At 41.8% G+C, this 13,875-nt stretch overlaps 1 pseudogene; it reads left to right on the top strand.

Moving 5' to 3' along the window:
• Nucleotides 1–2,826: 2,826 nt before the first annotated feature.
• LOC102811110 lies at nt 2,827–5,651 on the top strand (annotated as a pseudogene).
• Nucleotides 5,652–13,875: the final 8,224 nt, after the last annotated feature.

Raw genomic sequence — 13,875 nt, forward strand, 5'->3', positions numbered from 1 at the left:
TGAGATGGATTAGCCAAGTGGCAAAATCAATGGATTCAAGCATGGCAACAATAGTGAGGTTTGCCCAGGATCAGACAGTGTTTTGTTCTGCTGTATATAAGGTCGCTATGAATTGGTACCGACTCGATGGCACCCAACAACAAAGGGTGGGTTCTTTTTCTTAATCTTTTACAATTATGGTCCTATGCAGTATTTCTCCTTTTGTGACTGACTAATTTCATTCAGCATAATATCTTCAAGATTCATCCATTGTTATGCGGTGGCTTGCAGCTTCCTTGTTCTTCAAGGTAGCATAGTATTTCATTGTGTGTATGTACTACAGTTTGTTTATCCATTCTTCAATTGATGGGCACTTAGGCTGTATCCATCTTTTTGCTCTTGTAAATAGTGCTGTTATGAAAATTCATGTACATGTTATGGCTCGTATTTCTTGTGGGTAAATACCAAGTATCTTTTGATGCTTTCTGTATCATTCAATAATTTGCCCAGAGAATCCTTCCATAATGAAAGTCGAGGCTTGAATTTTTTCTTCAGTTCCCCAAGCTTGAGAAATGCTGAGTGTGTTCTTCCTTTTTGGTTTTCTGATTCCAGATCTTTGCACACTTAATTATAATATTTGGATTTATCATCTGGAGCTGATCTTTGAAATTTTCTGTTTAGCTCTTGGACCTCCTCATTTCCCCCATTTTCTTTAGCATCTCTACACTGGAGAGCAAGTTTCAGAGTCTCTTCTGACATCCATTTTGACCTTTTCCTTCTTTCTTGTCTTCTCAATGACTTTTTGCTTTCTTCATGTATGATGTTGTTGATGTCATCCCACAACTCTTCTGGTCTTCGGTCTTTAGTGTTTCAAATCTGTTCTTCAGATGATTTCTAAATTCAGGTGGGATATATTCAAGGTCATATTTTGGTTCTTGTGGACCTGTTTTCATTTTCTTCAGCTTCTGTTTGAATTTGCATATGAGTAATTGATGGTCTGTTCCACATTCTGCCCATGGCCTTGTTTTGATTGGTGATATAGAGCTTTTCCATTGCTCTTTCCGCAGATGTAGTCAGTTTGATTTCTATGTATTCCATCTGGTGAGGTCCATGTGTATAGTCGTCTTATATGCTGTCTAAAGAAGGTATTTGAAATGAACAAATCATTGGTTTTGCAGAATTCTATTATACGTTCTCCAACATCATTTCTATCACCAAGGCCCTATTTTCCAACTACTGATGCTTCCTCTTTGCTCCTAACCTTTGCATTCCAATCACCAGTAATGATCAATACATCTTGATTGCATATTTGATCAATTTTAGATTGAAGAAGTTGGTAGAATTCTTCTAGTTTGTCCTCACTGGCTTTAGTGATTGGTGCATAAATTTGAATAATAGTGGTATTAATTGGGCTTCCCTGTAGGTGCATGGATATTATCCTATCACAGACAATGTTGTATCTCATGACTGATCTGGATATGTTCTTTTGACGATGAATGCAACACCATTCCTCTTCAATTTGTCATTCCCGGTTTGCTTTAGTTTTCATTAAAAAACAAACACTTCCATTGATTCAATTCCAACTCATAGTGACGCACAGAACAGAGTAGAGCTGCCTCATAGAGTATCCAAGGCTGGAAATCTTTACAGAAGCAACTCCTGTCTCCTGAAGAGTGACTGGTGGGTTTAAAGCTGACCTTTTGATTAGCAGACAAGGGTTTCTGGTTTTATGTAAGTCTGTGCTGTAAATTCACAACAGCTGTGTTTTTTGGTTGTTGTTGTTGGTAAGTGCCATCTGGTCGGTTTTGACTCATTGAAAACTTGTATAGGGTTTCCAAGGAGCAGCTGGTAGTTTGAACCACCGACCTTGTGGTTCCAACTAACCTTGTGGTCCAGTGCTTTAACACAAATGTGCTATATTAACTCTCAACTGTTTCTTATTAATCTTCCCTTTTCTAGGTAATTGCTACACTTGATCCCATCGTTGCTGTCATTGTGCCAATCCATCTCATTTAGTACAGGAACCAGCCTTGCACTAATGGGTTTCCAGGGGTGGATGGAGAATTGAAAAGTGGCAGGGGACTCAAGATGGTCAGTCGAGAATGACTTTGTTATTCTACAATACAGCTTTAAATACAATCTTAGTTAGGAAGCATATCCGGACAGCTCATCAATCTAAGGTGTATTATTACCAAAGTAACCTTTAAGTACAAAGCTAAGAGTGAACAATAACTAGATAAAGATCAAGTACATAATAACTATTCCCCCGACCCCAAGTTGTTTTCCAAGCCCAGCACCGATGGCACACAAGGCTTTCCTTGTAGCTCTCATCAAGGTGTCCCTTAGTTAGAGACCTACCACAGGGTGGGCTTCACACATGTCCCTCCACTCCTACATTTCCTTCTTTTTGTTTTTGTATGGTCAGTAAGAGAAATGATCCTTGGGCTTTTTCCATGTTGATTAATCTTCACTGCATGCATTTCCAGACTAAAGATAGTAAGAAAAGCACAAAAATTATTATAATTATACCAATAAGGATAGAAATTCCCCAGTTATGAATCCAATTTCTCAGATTGAACTCTTGCAAAGCATACAAAAAATGTTGTAGCTATCTTAGAAGCATGATTGATTTGTAAATGTTTTCTAAACGTATGATTCATTTGTATTTCTAGCTTAGTAATATCTATAGATGTATTCCCCTGGAACCCATATAAATGATTTTTTATTTTCTGCCATTCTACTTCACTACAATTATATTCTGCTGGGGTTACACAGAAATCATTATATTACCAGTCACATTTAAGTGAAGTTTTATATCCTTGATGAGAGCTACAAGGGAAGGCTTGCATGCCATCGGTAATGGGCCGAGACCTCACTGACCTCATACTATTTGGGGTCTCCCTCTGGTAGCATAGTGGTTATGAGTCAGGTTGCTAACCTCAAGGTCAGCAGTTTGAAACTACCAGTCATTCCATGGGAGAAATATGAGGCTTTCTGCTGTTGTAAAGGTCTACAGCCTCGGAAATCCTATACAAGGTCTCTGTGAGTCGGGACCAACTCCATGGCACACCACTACCACCTTTTTCTTTGTTCCTCCAAGCATGATGTCCTTCTCCAGGCACTGGTCCCTCTTGATAATATGTCCATAGTATTAGAGACAAAGTCTGGTCATCTTGGCTTCTAAGGAGCATTCTGGTTGTACTTCTTCCAACACAGGTTTGTTTGTCCTTCTGGCAGTCCATGGTACCTTAAATATTCTTCTCCAACACCATAACACAAATGCTTCAATTCTTCTACAGTCTTCCTTATTCATTGTCTAACTTCACATGCATATGAGCATAATGGCAATTGTGAGGATGGCACAGGACCATATGCTGTTTCATTCTATTGTGTATAGTGTCTCTATGGGTCTGGTCTGACTCAATGGCATCTAAAAACACCACTACCACCAACAAAAACAACTTTATAGGTAAAGACACAAGAAGAATAGAGAAGTTAAGACAGTTGTCCAAGCTGACCAGGAGAGGAGCTCAGTTATGTACTCAGGCACTTTGACTCCATGATTCTGTGTCCCAACCACTGTGCAATACTATTGCTGAAGGAATGAGTTGTTTTGGTGGTAAGTGTCATCGAGTTGATTTTGACTCATAGCAACCTAGTACAGGGTTTCTGAGGAGCAGCTAGTGGGTTTGAACTGTCAACCTTGTGGTTTGCAATCCACTGCTTATCCTACAATGCCTTAACAGGAGGAATAAATACTACATCATTCACTCAGGGCCCCAGGCAAAGGCAGTGAGCAGTGGCTCAGATCTCATTCTCCTGGACATCTTCCTGCTCCTATTCCTCGCGGAAGGTGAAGCTGTTGTCCAAAGTGGCTGTGCTGATCCCAGAGGGTGTCAGGAGCATCGTTTTAGCCAGGGAGGCTGCCTCAGCTGATCTGGGCTGTATTGGTGTCAAGTTTAGCTAAGACTGGGAAAGCCACTCACTATTCCTGAAACTCGATGAGTGGACCCCCACAGAGGCTGTAGATCTTTATGAGAGCAGAAAGCCTCATATTTCTCCCGCGGAATGACTGTTAGTTTCAAACTGCTGACCTTGAGGTTAGAAGCCTGACTCATAACCACTATGCTACCAGAGGGAGACCCTAAATAGTATGAGGTCAGCATGGTCTCAGCCCATTACCGAAGGCATGCATGGCTTCCCTTGTAGCTCTCATCAAGAATATAAAACTTCACTTAAATGTGACTGGCAATATAATGATTTCTGTGTAACCCCAGCAGAATATAATTGTAATGAAGTAGAATGGCAGAATATAAAAAATCATTTATATGGGTTCCAGGGGAATATATCTATAGATATTACTAAGTTAGAAATACAAATGAACCATACGTTTAGAAAACATTTACAAATCAATCATGCTTCTAACGTAGCTACAACATTTTTGTATGCTTTGCTGAGGTGGCCAAAGCTGTGCCTGGGAGCACCAAGCCCAAGAAGACCAAGGTCAAGGCCAAGGCTGGAGCCAAGAAAGCCAAGGGGACCAAGGGCAAGACCAAACCATCCAAAACCCACAAAAGCTGCGGATCAAAGGGAGTGGCTGTGGCCCCATGACACTGAAGAAGTCCAAAGTGGACAGCTATAGTCAGGCTGCCGGGCGAAGGGTGCTGAGGAGACATCTTGGTCCGGGAAAGAGCAGGCCGCCAAAGCGCCCAGCATCCCACCTCCCAAGGTGGCCCCATCCATTGCCTGCACTCACCCCGACTCACACACAGACCATGGTCTCCTTCCTGCCTGAAGAAGCTACCGAGGACACTGGGGTTCGGGATGGAGTGGAGGATGAGGAGGATAATGAGGACAAACAGGAGAAGGAAGAGGATAGGCAGCAGCCTGCCACTACCACAGCCACCAGCACAGCAGTGGCTACCCCAGCACTTCTCCTAGTGCAGTCTCTGGGGCTGAGGACCGGCTGGCTACTCGCGTCTCCCAGCTGTCCGCTGCCTCTACCCATGTCCCGGAACCTGCCGGCAGAGGTGGACTGCACCACTAATGGGGTCCTGGCCCCGACTGCGCTGCTGTTCAAGATGAAGGAAGCCAACCTGTCCAGCTGAGTAAAGGCCCAGGAGCTAATCCAGGCTACCAACCAGATCCTCAGCCTCAGGAAACCCCTCTCAGGTCTGGGGGTAACCCCAGCTCCTGTGCCCACCTCTCTGGGCCTGCCTTCTGGCCCCTCCAGCTACCTGCTCCCTAGCACTTCCCCCCGGGCTGCTGTGGCCTGACCACCCCCGTGGGGTTGACGACAACATCTGACAAGAAGAGAAAGCAGCAGCAGCTCTGAGGAATGTGGGGATACCGACAAGTACCTGAAGAAGCTGCACACACAGAGCGGGCTGTGGAGGAAGTGAAGCTGGCCATCGAGCCATACTACCAGAAGAGGGACAGCTGAAGGAGGAGTATGAGGACATCCTGAGGAAGGCCGTCCACAAGCTATGCCACAACAAAAGTGGGGAAATCAACCCCGTGAAGGCGAGCAACCTAGTACAGGCCTTTGTTCAGTGCTACCGCTAATTTCGCAAACACGGCCGCAAGCCAGGTGACCCTCCAGGGCTCCTACCACCCAAGGAGCTGGGTCCCTTGACAAGAGTGGCCCAGGCTTGTCCCTGGCCACACTCTGAGGCTCCCAGCCAACCGCCCCTCACTCACCTCTTGGAAAATCTGGACATATTTATGAGTGCGCCTACCTGCTTCCCCTCCCTGGTTCAGTGGGATGATCAAGGGAGGGTTACCAGCAGGGAAGAAAAGAGTCCCTCACCCTGCACAGCCTTCTGTCCATCTCCCTGCCCCCAATCCTTCCCCCATTGTATCCCTCTGTTCATGCTCCTTTTCCTTGATTTCATGAAATGTTACCCCCAAAAAAGAAAAAAAAGGTGAATGGATCTTAAAAACATACCTATGATATAACTACAAGACCAAATGAGGCTTAGTACAATGTTTTTATAAGAACGTATGTTCAAAAGTAAATTTGTATCTAAATAAGCACAAGAATGTGTGGCTTCCTATGGGTGAGAGAAGACCATTCAATATAGACATGGGTTAGGAGGAGGAAGAATAATGGTAAATAAAACATAATACCAAGGCAAGTGTGGTGGGCATTGAACTTGGCCTGACCCAGACAGTAGCCTAAGCCCTTTCTGAGTATACCAACTGGGGGTACCTGGACTTATAGGGTACAAAACCCATAGCCCCCCGAGCATTGCCCTTCCTCTGGATTGAAGCTGATCTGCTCCCTGACACTGGATGATTTCTGTGACCTTGGCAGAAACACCAACCATGTCTCTTCCTACCACCTCCTGGTGTACACTTGGGAGACCTATGCCTAGATATCTGGGGACTAGCTTGTATCCTGGAAGAAGGTGTGTCAGAGCGGGGATGTGGATCACCTTCTGTAGGAGAGAGGGAGAATACTTGTCTGGAAAGAATTCCATACTATAGCAGCACAGTCTTATCAGTTATAAGACTCAGGTTCTGTGGAAGTTTCTTTAAATCTGTTTCAAAGCATAGGCTTTCAATTGAAGAATGGATAAAGAAACTGGTACATACACACAATGGAATATTATGCTACCTTGAAGAATAACAAGGAAGCTGCAAGCCACCGCATAACATGGGTGAACCTTGAGGACATTATGTTGAGTGAAATTAGTCAGTCACAAAAAGAGAAATACTGCATAGGACCACTACTGTAAAAGACTAAGAAAAAGAACCCCTACTAAGGAGGGGGTGATTCTTTGCTGGTTACCGGGATGTGGGGGTTGGAGTGGGGGGAGGAGAACATGGAGCACAGGGCAGGGAATAGACACAGGATAGTTTGGGTGCTAGGGAAGGGGCAATATACAAGAAGGAAGAGGGGAATGGAAGAACAAAGTGGATGGGAGAACAATTAGGCAGGTTTGCATGGGCTAAGTGGGACAGAGGTAAATAATGATGTTTGCATAACCTAGGAACAACAGGGCTCTGGGATTCAGGGATTGAGACACGGTTGGAATACACAAAAGGGGTAAATAATGTTAAGATGATTGGCTGTCTTTTTTAAAAATGTTTTATTGTGAATTATGTGATAGTTTACATGGGAGAACATTAGTTTTACTTTCATCCTATCGTATATCATTTCATTGCCATAGTTACAATCCCCTCCATACATCATCAACCAACCAGAGGGTATACACTACAAGCCTGTCTCCCGGTTGTCAGCACTACAGCCCCTCTCCCTCTCTGTGTCTAAAGTCCTCAGCTGCTCCATCTCTCCACATCATCGTCTCTGCCTCCATCTCAGGCATCATTGCTTCTCTGGGTATGGTCCTGCTCTCCACTCTTCTCCTTGATGGTCCCAGGAGCCTCTGCTCCTAGACTTAAAAGTTAATCACTCCCCTCCTTGCTACAAAACGTCTATCTTTACATTTCCAACCCTCACACACAGTCCTGATAACAGATGCTTGGCTGTCTTTTGAATCTTGGTTTCCCTTGTATACCATTATAAAATAGACACTTGAGAGGGAGAGAAGGAATAGCCAGAAATACAACCATAGAAAGCTTGCAAGTCCATTTTATGCCTATAACTGATTGGAGTACCTAAAATTGGGCTACAATGTGCCCAGTGAAGGAGGCTTCCTACAGATCTTCTGCATTACATAAGACCATAGGTGGAATCCTGAACAGCATCCAGAATCTTCAGAGGTGGGAACTTCCCACTTGAAAGGATAAGCACACCAGCCTGAAGTGGCTAGAAGAACTGAAGATACTTCTTGAAAGAAAGACCTACAGGAAAAATATAAAACAACATAGGCAGACCGACTGATTACTACAAGAACAAGCAAATTGCTCACCCAGGCAACATCAAGGCAAGTGGTCGGGTCCCCTCAGAGTAAACCCCCTTCCAAGACTAAGACTCAATGGGAATACACACTCTGATTGGTGACCACGTTCGTCACTGGTAAGAGGAAGTGATGGAAAAAAAGCACTGAAGCTGCAAGCTAAGCTCTATACATTCAATAGACTCCTGTGAACTCAGGTGGAGACCTGGCTGGCCAGCAGTGTAGCAAGCCCTGGGGACTCTTGGGCCCAGAGTCAGTGACATAGCCACAGAGGACTAGAGTGGAGAGTGAAGTGTCCAGCTGATAAGAAGAGAGGGCATATGCATAAGAACATCCACACTTGCCGAGAATACTTACTTGACCTGGCTTCAATGACTGCATGATCAGAGCTCAACTAGAAGAAGAAAGAAGAGGAAAAAAAGAGTAATCTGATACAGTTTGATGAACTTGATCTACACCTATAGATGCAGCAGCTCAAAAGAGGGAACAAATCTTTACAACAAGGATTATTCCCACCCTTTCCATACACAGAGTAGACAGGGATGGTCAACTTGGACATTGGCTACCCAAAATGGGGGGCTACAAAGGCAAGAAATGACTGGCTTACAATCTTTCAAGAGGGAAGCTAGATCCAGAGGGTGTGTAGGAAGGTAGACTCTCCATTGAGTAGTATCCAACCTGTCTGGGCAGAGCTGATGAAAGGAAATGTGGATAGGTCTCTTGTGATACAGTAGAAAATAATTGTTATCAGGACTGATTGTGAGGGTTGGAAATGTAAAGGTAGACGTTTTGTAGTAAGGAGGGGAGTGATTAACTTTGCAGTCTAGGAGCGGAGGTCCCTGGGATGATCAAGGGTGAAGAACGGAGAGTGGGGCCCTACTCAGAGAAGCAGTGATGCCAGAGATGGAGGCAGAGATGATGACATGGAGAGATGGAGCAGCTAGGGACTTTAGACCCAGAGAGGAAGAGGGGCTGTGTGCTGATGACCAGGGGGCAGGCTTGTAGTATATACCCTTTGGTTGGTTGATGATGCATGGAGGGGATTGTAACCATGGCAATGAAACAATGTAAGATAGAATGAATGTAAAACTAATGTTCTCCCATGTAAACTATCACATAATTCACAATCAAACAAGCAAACAAGAAAGCATAGGCTTTGTTATAGAAAGTGTCTTTGTTGACAAGAGGTGATAATTTGCCTGTTTTGCTTAGTGTATGGTGGTTGTTGTATTGGTCAGAGACTAATACAGGCCTGCAGGGTGGGGGTTTTTATGAATTGAATTGTGTGCCCCTAAAATATTTGGTGAATTGCTGATGCTTTATCTATGGACATGATCTTTTTTGATAAAAATTTTTTTCTTTTGTTATATTTACAAGCTATATCAATATATGGTGGGTCCTAGACCTAATCACTTCTGAGTTCTAAAAAAGAACAGATTGGAAACACACACTGAAGACAGACACAATATTAAGAACAAGGGGATACTGAATGGTTTAAAATCAGGAAAGGTGTGTGTCCATGGCTGTATTCTTTCACCATACTTATTCAATCTGTATAATGAGCAATTTATCTGAGAAGCTGGTTAATATGAAGAAGAATGTGGCATCAGAATTGGAGGAAAACTCATTAACGATCTGTGATATGCAGCTGATATAATCTTGCTTGCTGAAAGTAAAGAGGACTTTATTTACGGATTAACACCAAAAACTACAGCCTTCAGTATGGGTTGTACCTCAATGTAAAGAAAACAAAAATCCTCCCAAGTGGACCAATAAATAGCATTATGATAAGTGGGGAAAAGACAGACGTTGTCAAAGATTTCATTTTTCTTGGATCCATCACCAACACTTATGGAAACAGAAGTCAAGAACTAAAATGACATATTGCATTAAGCAAATCTGCTGCACAAGACCTCTTTAAAATATTCAAGAGCAAAGATGTCAGTTTGAGAACTAACATGTGCCTGACACAAGCCATGGTATATTTAATAACCTCATATAAATGTGAAAGTTGCACAATTAATTAGGAAGATTGTAGAAGAAATGATGCATTTGATTGTGGTATTGGAGAAGAACACTAAAGGTACCATGGTCTGCCAGAAGAACAAACAAATCTGTGGTGGAAGAAGTTCCCTCGAATCTAGGATGGTGAAACTTCATCTCTCAGACTTCCGACATAATATCAGGAGGGGCAGGCTTCTGGAGGCAGACATGATATTTGCTAAGTGGAGGGTCAGTGAAAAAGGGGAAGATCAAGATCAATTGGCACAGCGGCAGAATCAATAGACTCAAGTGTAACAATTGTGAGGTTGGCACAAGACTGGGCAGTATTTCGTTGTGTTGTGCTTAAGGTAACTGAGTCTTGACGGCACTTAACAGCAACTTGACAGCACCTAACAACAGGAGCTCTGATAGCACTGTGGTTACAAATCGGGCTGCTAACCTCAAGGTCGGCAGTTCAAAACTTCTAGTCGTTTCGCAGGAGAAAGATGAGGCTTTCTGCTCCCATAAAGATTTACAACCTCAGAAACACTGTACAGCGTCGCTATGAGTCGGAACCAATTCCAAGGTACTTAACAACAACAACAGAATCGAATCATCAAGATCTCTGAACTATGCCTGTATTGTTGTTGTTAAATACTGTTGAGTTGGTTTCATCTCATAGCGACCCTGTATACCATTTCTAGAGTGGCTGGTGGGATTGTACCATTGACCTTCAGTTAGTAGTCCAGTGCTCTTCCTACAACACCACACCAGGAACGATGCCTATATTGTTGTTGTTGTTAAGTGTTGTCAAATCTGTTTCAACTCATAGTGGCCCTGTATAGGGTTTCCTAGGAGTGACTAGTGGATTTGAACAGCTGGCCTGGTGATTCGCAGTCCAGTGCTTATCCTACAGTGCAGAATTTGCACACATTCATAATTCAATCCATAATTTTTTTCGTATTTTTTTCTCGAGATATTTGTACTGCTTTCATATATACCAGCAATTTAATCTACAAACATTATTCTTTACTCTTTTACCTAATTCTGTTTCACTTATACTGTTAAACAAACAAGTAAGCACAAACACACGCAAAAACAAAAACTCTCCAGGAAATATGACTCTTTGCATTAATGGTTAAGATGTTCTATTTGTATTAAGGATGCACACATAGTTTGGATATGCTATTTGCTCTCTAATGATTGTCCAACTGATAAAAGCATTTTTTTCCATTGGGTTCTGGGTTGATTTATTCTGAAGATAAATTTATGACTAGTAATTGATTACTTCTCTGTCCCTGACACTGGATATCACAAAATACTTACGTTTGGCTGGTTATTGAAATGTTGACAGTTTGAAACCTTCCAGTGACACAGAGGAAGAAAGTCCTGGTGATAAGTTTTCACAAGGATTACAGCCAAGAGAATTTATGGAGCAATACTTCCATGGGGTTTCTATAAGTTAGAATACACTTGACAACATAAGGCAACCACAACAATCTAGTGCAAGAAAAGCTAAAAATATGGAAAATTCAGAAGCCTCAAATGCCAATTTTTCCACATATGTTCCTCAACCCTGAAGACAGTTGTGAAATGAAGTCAATTCTTTGTGCTGATTAATATATGTAATGCCAGACCTTCTAATTTAGGAGGGGTGGCTTGAAAACCTGATGTTAAACTTAACCTTCCACTTTATTTTCATTCAACAGTTGTTCAAAGTGGGCACCTGGGCTTTCATACTAGATAAATAAATACCTATTGTGTTCAATTTAAGATACACATCTTTAGTGTCCTAGAATACACATTTCTGTAACTAGTTTTTCAATTTTGTGAAAAACAAATATTCTTTAAAGCCTTTATCATTATGTGTTCAGTGTCCCCTGAGGGTGAGCTTTGTTTTTCTCCCTGGAGTTATGGCTAAAGGAATCGCATTGACATGAATCAGGCAAGTTGCTGGGAAAAATAGATTTAGGCTTGCTGTGAAAAATGGACTTGGCGTGATGAATTTTCTGGGCTGATAATCAAAGCAGTAAGAGTATATCACTATAATATAAAATTGGGTGATTTGAAATAAAGCAAATGTATCACCTAGTTTAAACAGTGTAATGATAATACATGCACTGTTTAAACAGAGATTAGAATGCTGACTTGCTGCCTGGGGGCTGATATTCAGTATCTGGAACATACAACAATTTCCTTCTTTTTTCTGCGTTTAGTAAAGTTCTAGCTTTCTCTTATTCTGCCCTCCATAAATGGACTTCTGGTGTGGTACTCTAAGATCAGCACTGGACTGAGAACCACCAAGTTGGCAGTTCAAACCCACCAGCTACTCCTCAGAAACTCTATACAGGTTCACTATGAGTCAGAACCGACCTGACAGTTCTTAACAACAAGAACCTCCATAAATAGGGAACGTGGTGGCTCTGTAGGTTAAGCACTGGATTGCTAACCACAAGGTCGACAATTCAGGTCCACCAGCCAATCCTCTGGAGAAAGATAAGGCTTTCTGCTCCCGGAAAGATTTACAGCCTTGGAAACATACACATGGTTATTGTGAGTTGGAATCAATTCCACAGCATTCAACAACCTCCGTAAATAAATGGGTCCTCTTTCAGTTTTTCACTCACTCCCTGCCCATTCTCTTCAATAAAGAATGTCCTCTGCTGATTTTTCACCCTAACATGTCCATCTGTCCCTTTATACTGATTAAACTTTCCTTGCCCTTCAGTTCTTACCTTAATCATCACACTTCAGAATCTGTGGACAACCTTCTCTAATTCCCCAGTCTTGTTCCTTTAGAAAACCATGCTGTAGACTCCTGTTCTTTTTGATCAGAATGACAGTATCAATTCCCTGGTGTGCTAATGTAACTGAAGTTGTCTAGTATAAATGAAAATGCTCTCATAAATGGAACAAATAGATTGTCAGTATTTTTGTAAGCATGTAAGAAAAATGGGAAGGCCAAGAAGAATTCTAGTTTTGGGGTTGATATAATTGCAAATTGTAAGGAATTTTTGTTACTTAACATAAACCAGGTACTATTCCAAATGCGGTAGATCTATGGAATCACTTAACTCATGTACCGATTCTATGACATGGATAATTATTATTATTCCCACTTTATAAACAGAGAAACTGAGGCAGAGAGATGATATAAGCTATCCAAGGCCACTGAATTATAAATAGGTTTTATTGTCTTATTTAACATGATAAATAAGACAATTCCAAATTTTTACTTGGGAATAATTTTATTTATTGTTATAAGGAACTAAGCCTAGGAAAATGATACTTGATCTCTTTGGGTTTCTGGTTTTAACGAAACTGGATGCAACCAGAGAGTGAGATGGGGCAGTGATGGATTCCTCCATGGAAATTGGGCTGATTCATTCTCTTCTGCCTGATTATGTCAAGAGAGTCTGAGGACAGATCTTTAGAATGGAGTCATGTGTGCATGTGTTGGGCAGGAGTCAGTGCCAAATACTTCCTAGGAGAAATGGCCATGAACTTTAGAAGGGTAAAATCTTAAGAGAGGAATTTCATGTTTCCATTTTCCTATTCTTACCTATATTCTTTTTTCATTACTGGCTTGTTCTATTGATATTAGATGTTGTCTAAGTTTTGATCATCATGTGACTAAATTGTAATGTTGGCAAAGAATATGGACTACACCAGGGGCTCTCAGAAGAACAAACAAATCAGTCTTAGAAAATAAATAATACTAAAATGCTTTATTGAAGCAAGGATGGCGAGACATTTGTTCCTTACTTTGGACATGTCTTTAAGAAAGACTAGTTACTAGAAAGGGAAATCACATTTGATAAATCTTACAAATCTATAATTGTGTATCTATTAAGTAAGATGAAAAAGGAATAGAAAATTTCATATTTAAAAAGGCATAATCTTTATATATGTTGTTGTTGTTATGTGCCGTGGAGTCGGTTCTGACTCATAGTGACCCTGTACAGGGTTTCTGAGGCTGTAAATATTTACGGGAGCAGAAAGCCTCATCTTTCTCCCGCGGAGCGGCTGGTAGTTTCGAACTGCTGAC

The sequence above is a fragment of the Chrysochloris asiatica genome, unplaced genomic scaffold (assembly GCF_000296735.1).
Source record: "Chrysochloris asiatica unplaced genomic scaffold, ChrAsi1.0 scaffold00506, whole genome shotgun sequence".
NCBI classification, from domain to species: Eukaryota; Metazoa; Chordata; class Mammalia; order Afrosoricida; family Chrysochloridae; genus Chrysochloris; species Chrysochloris asiatica.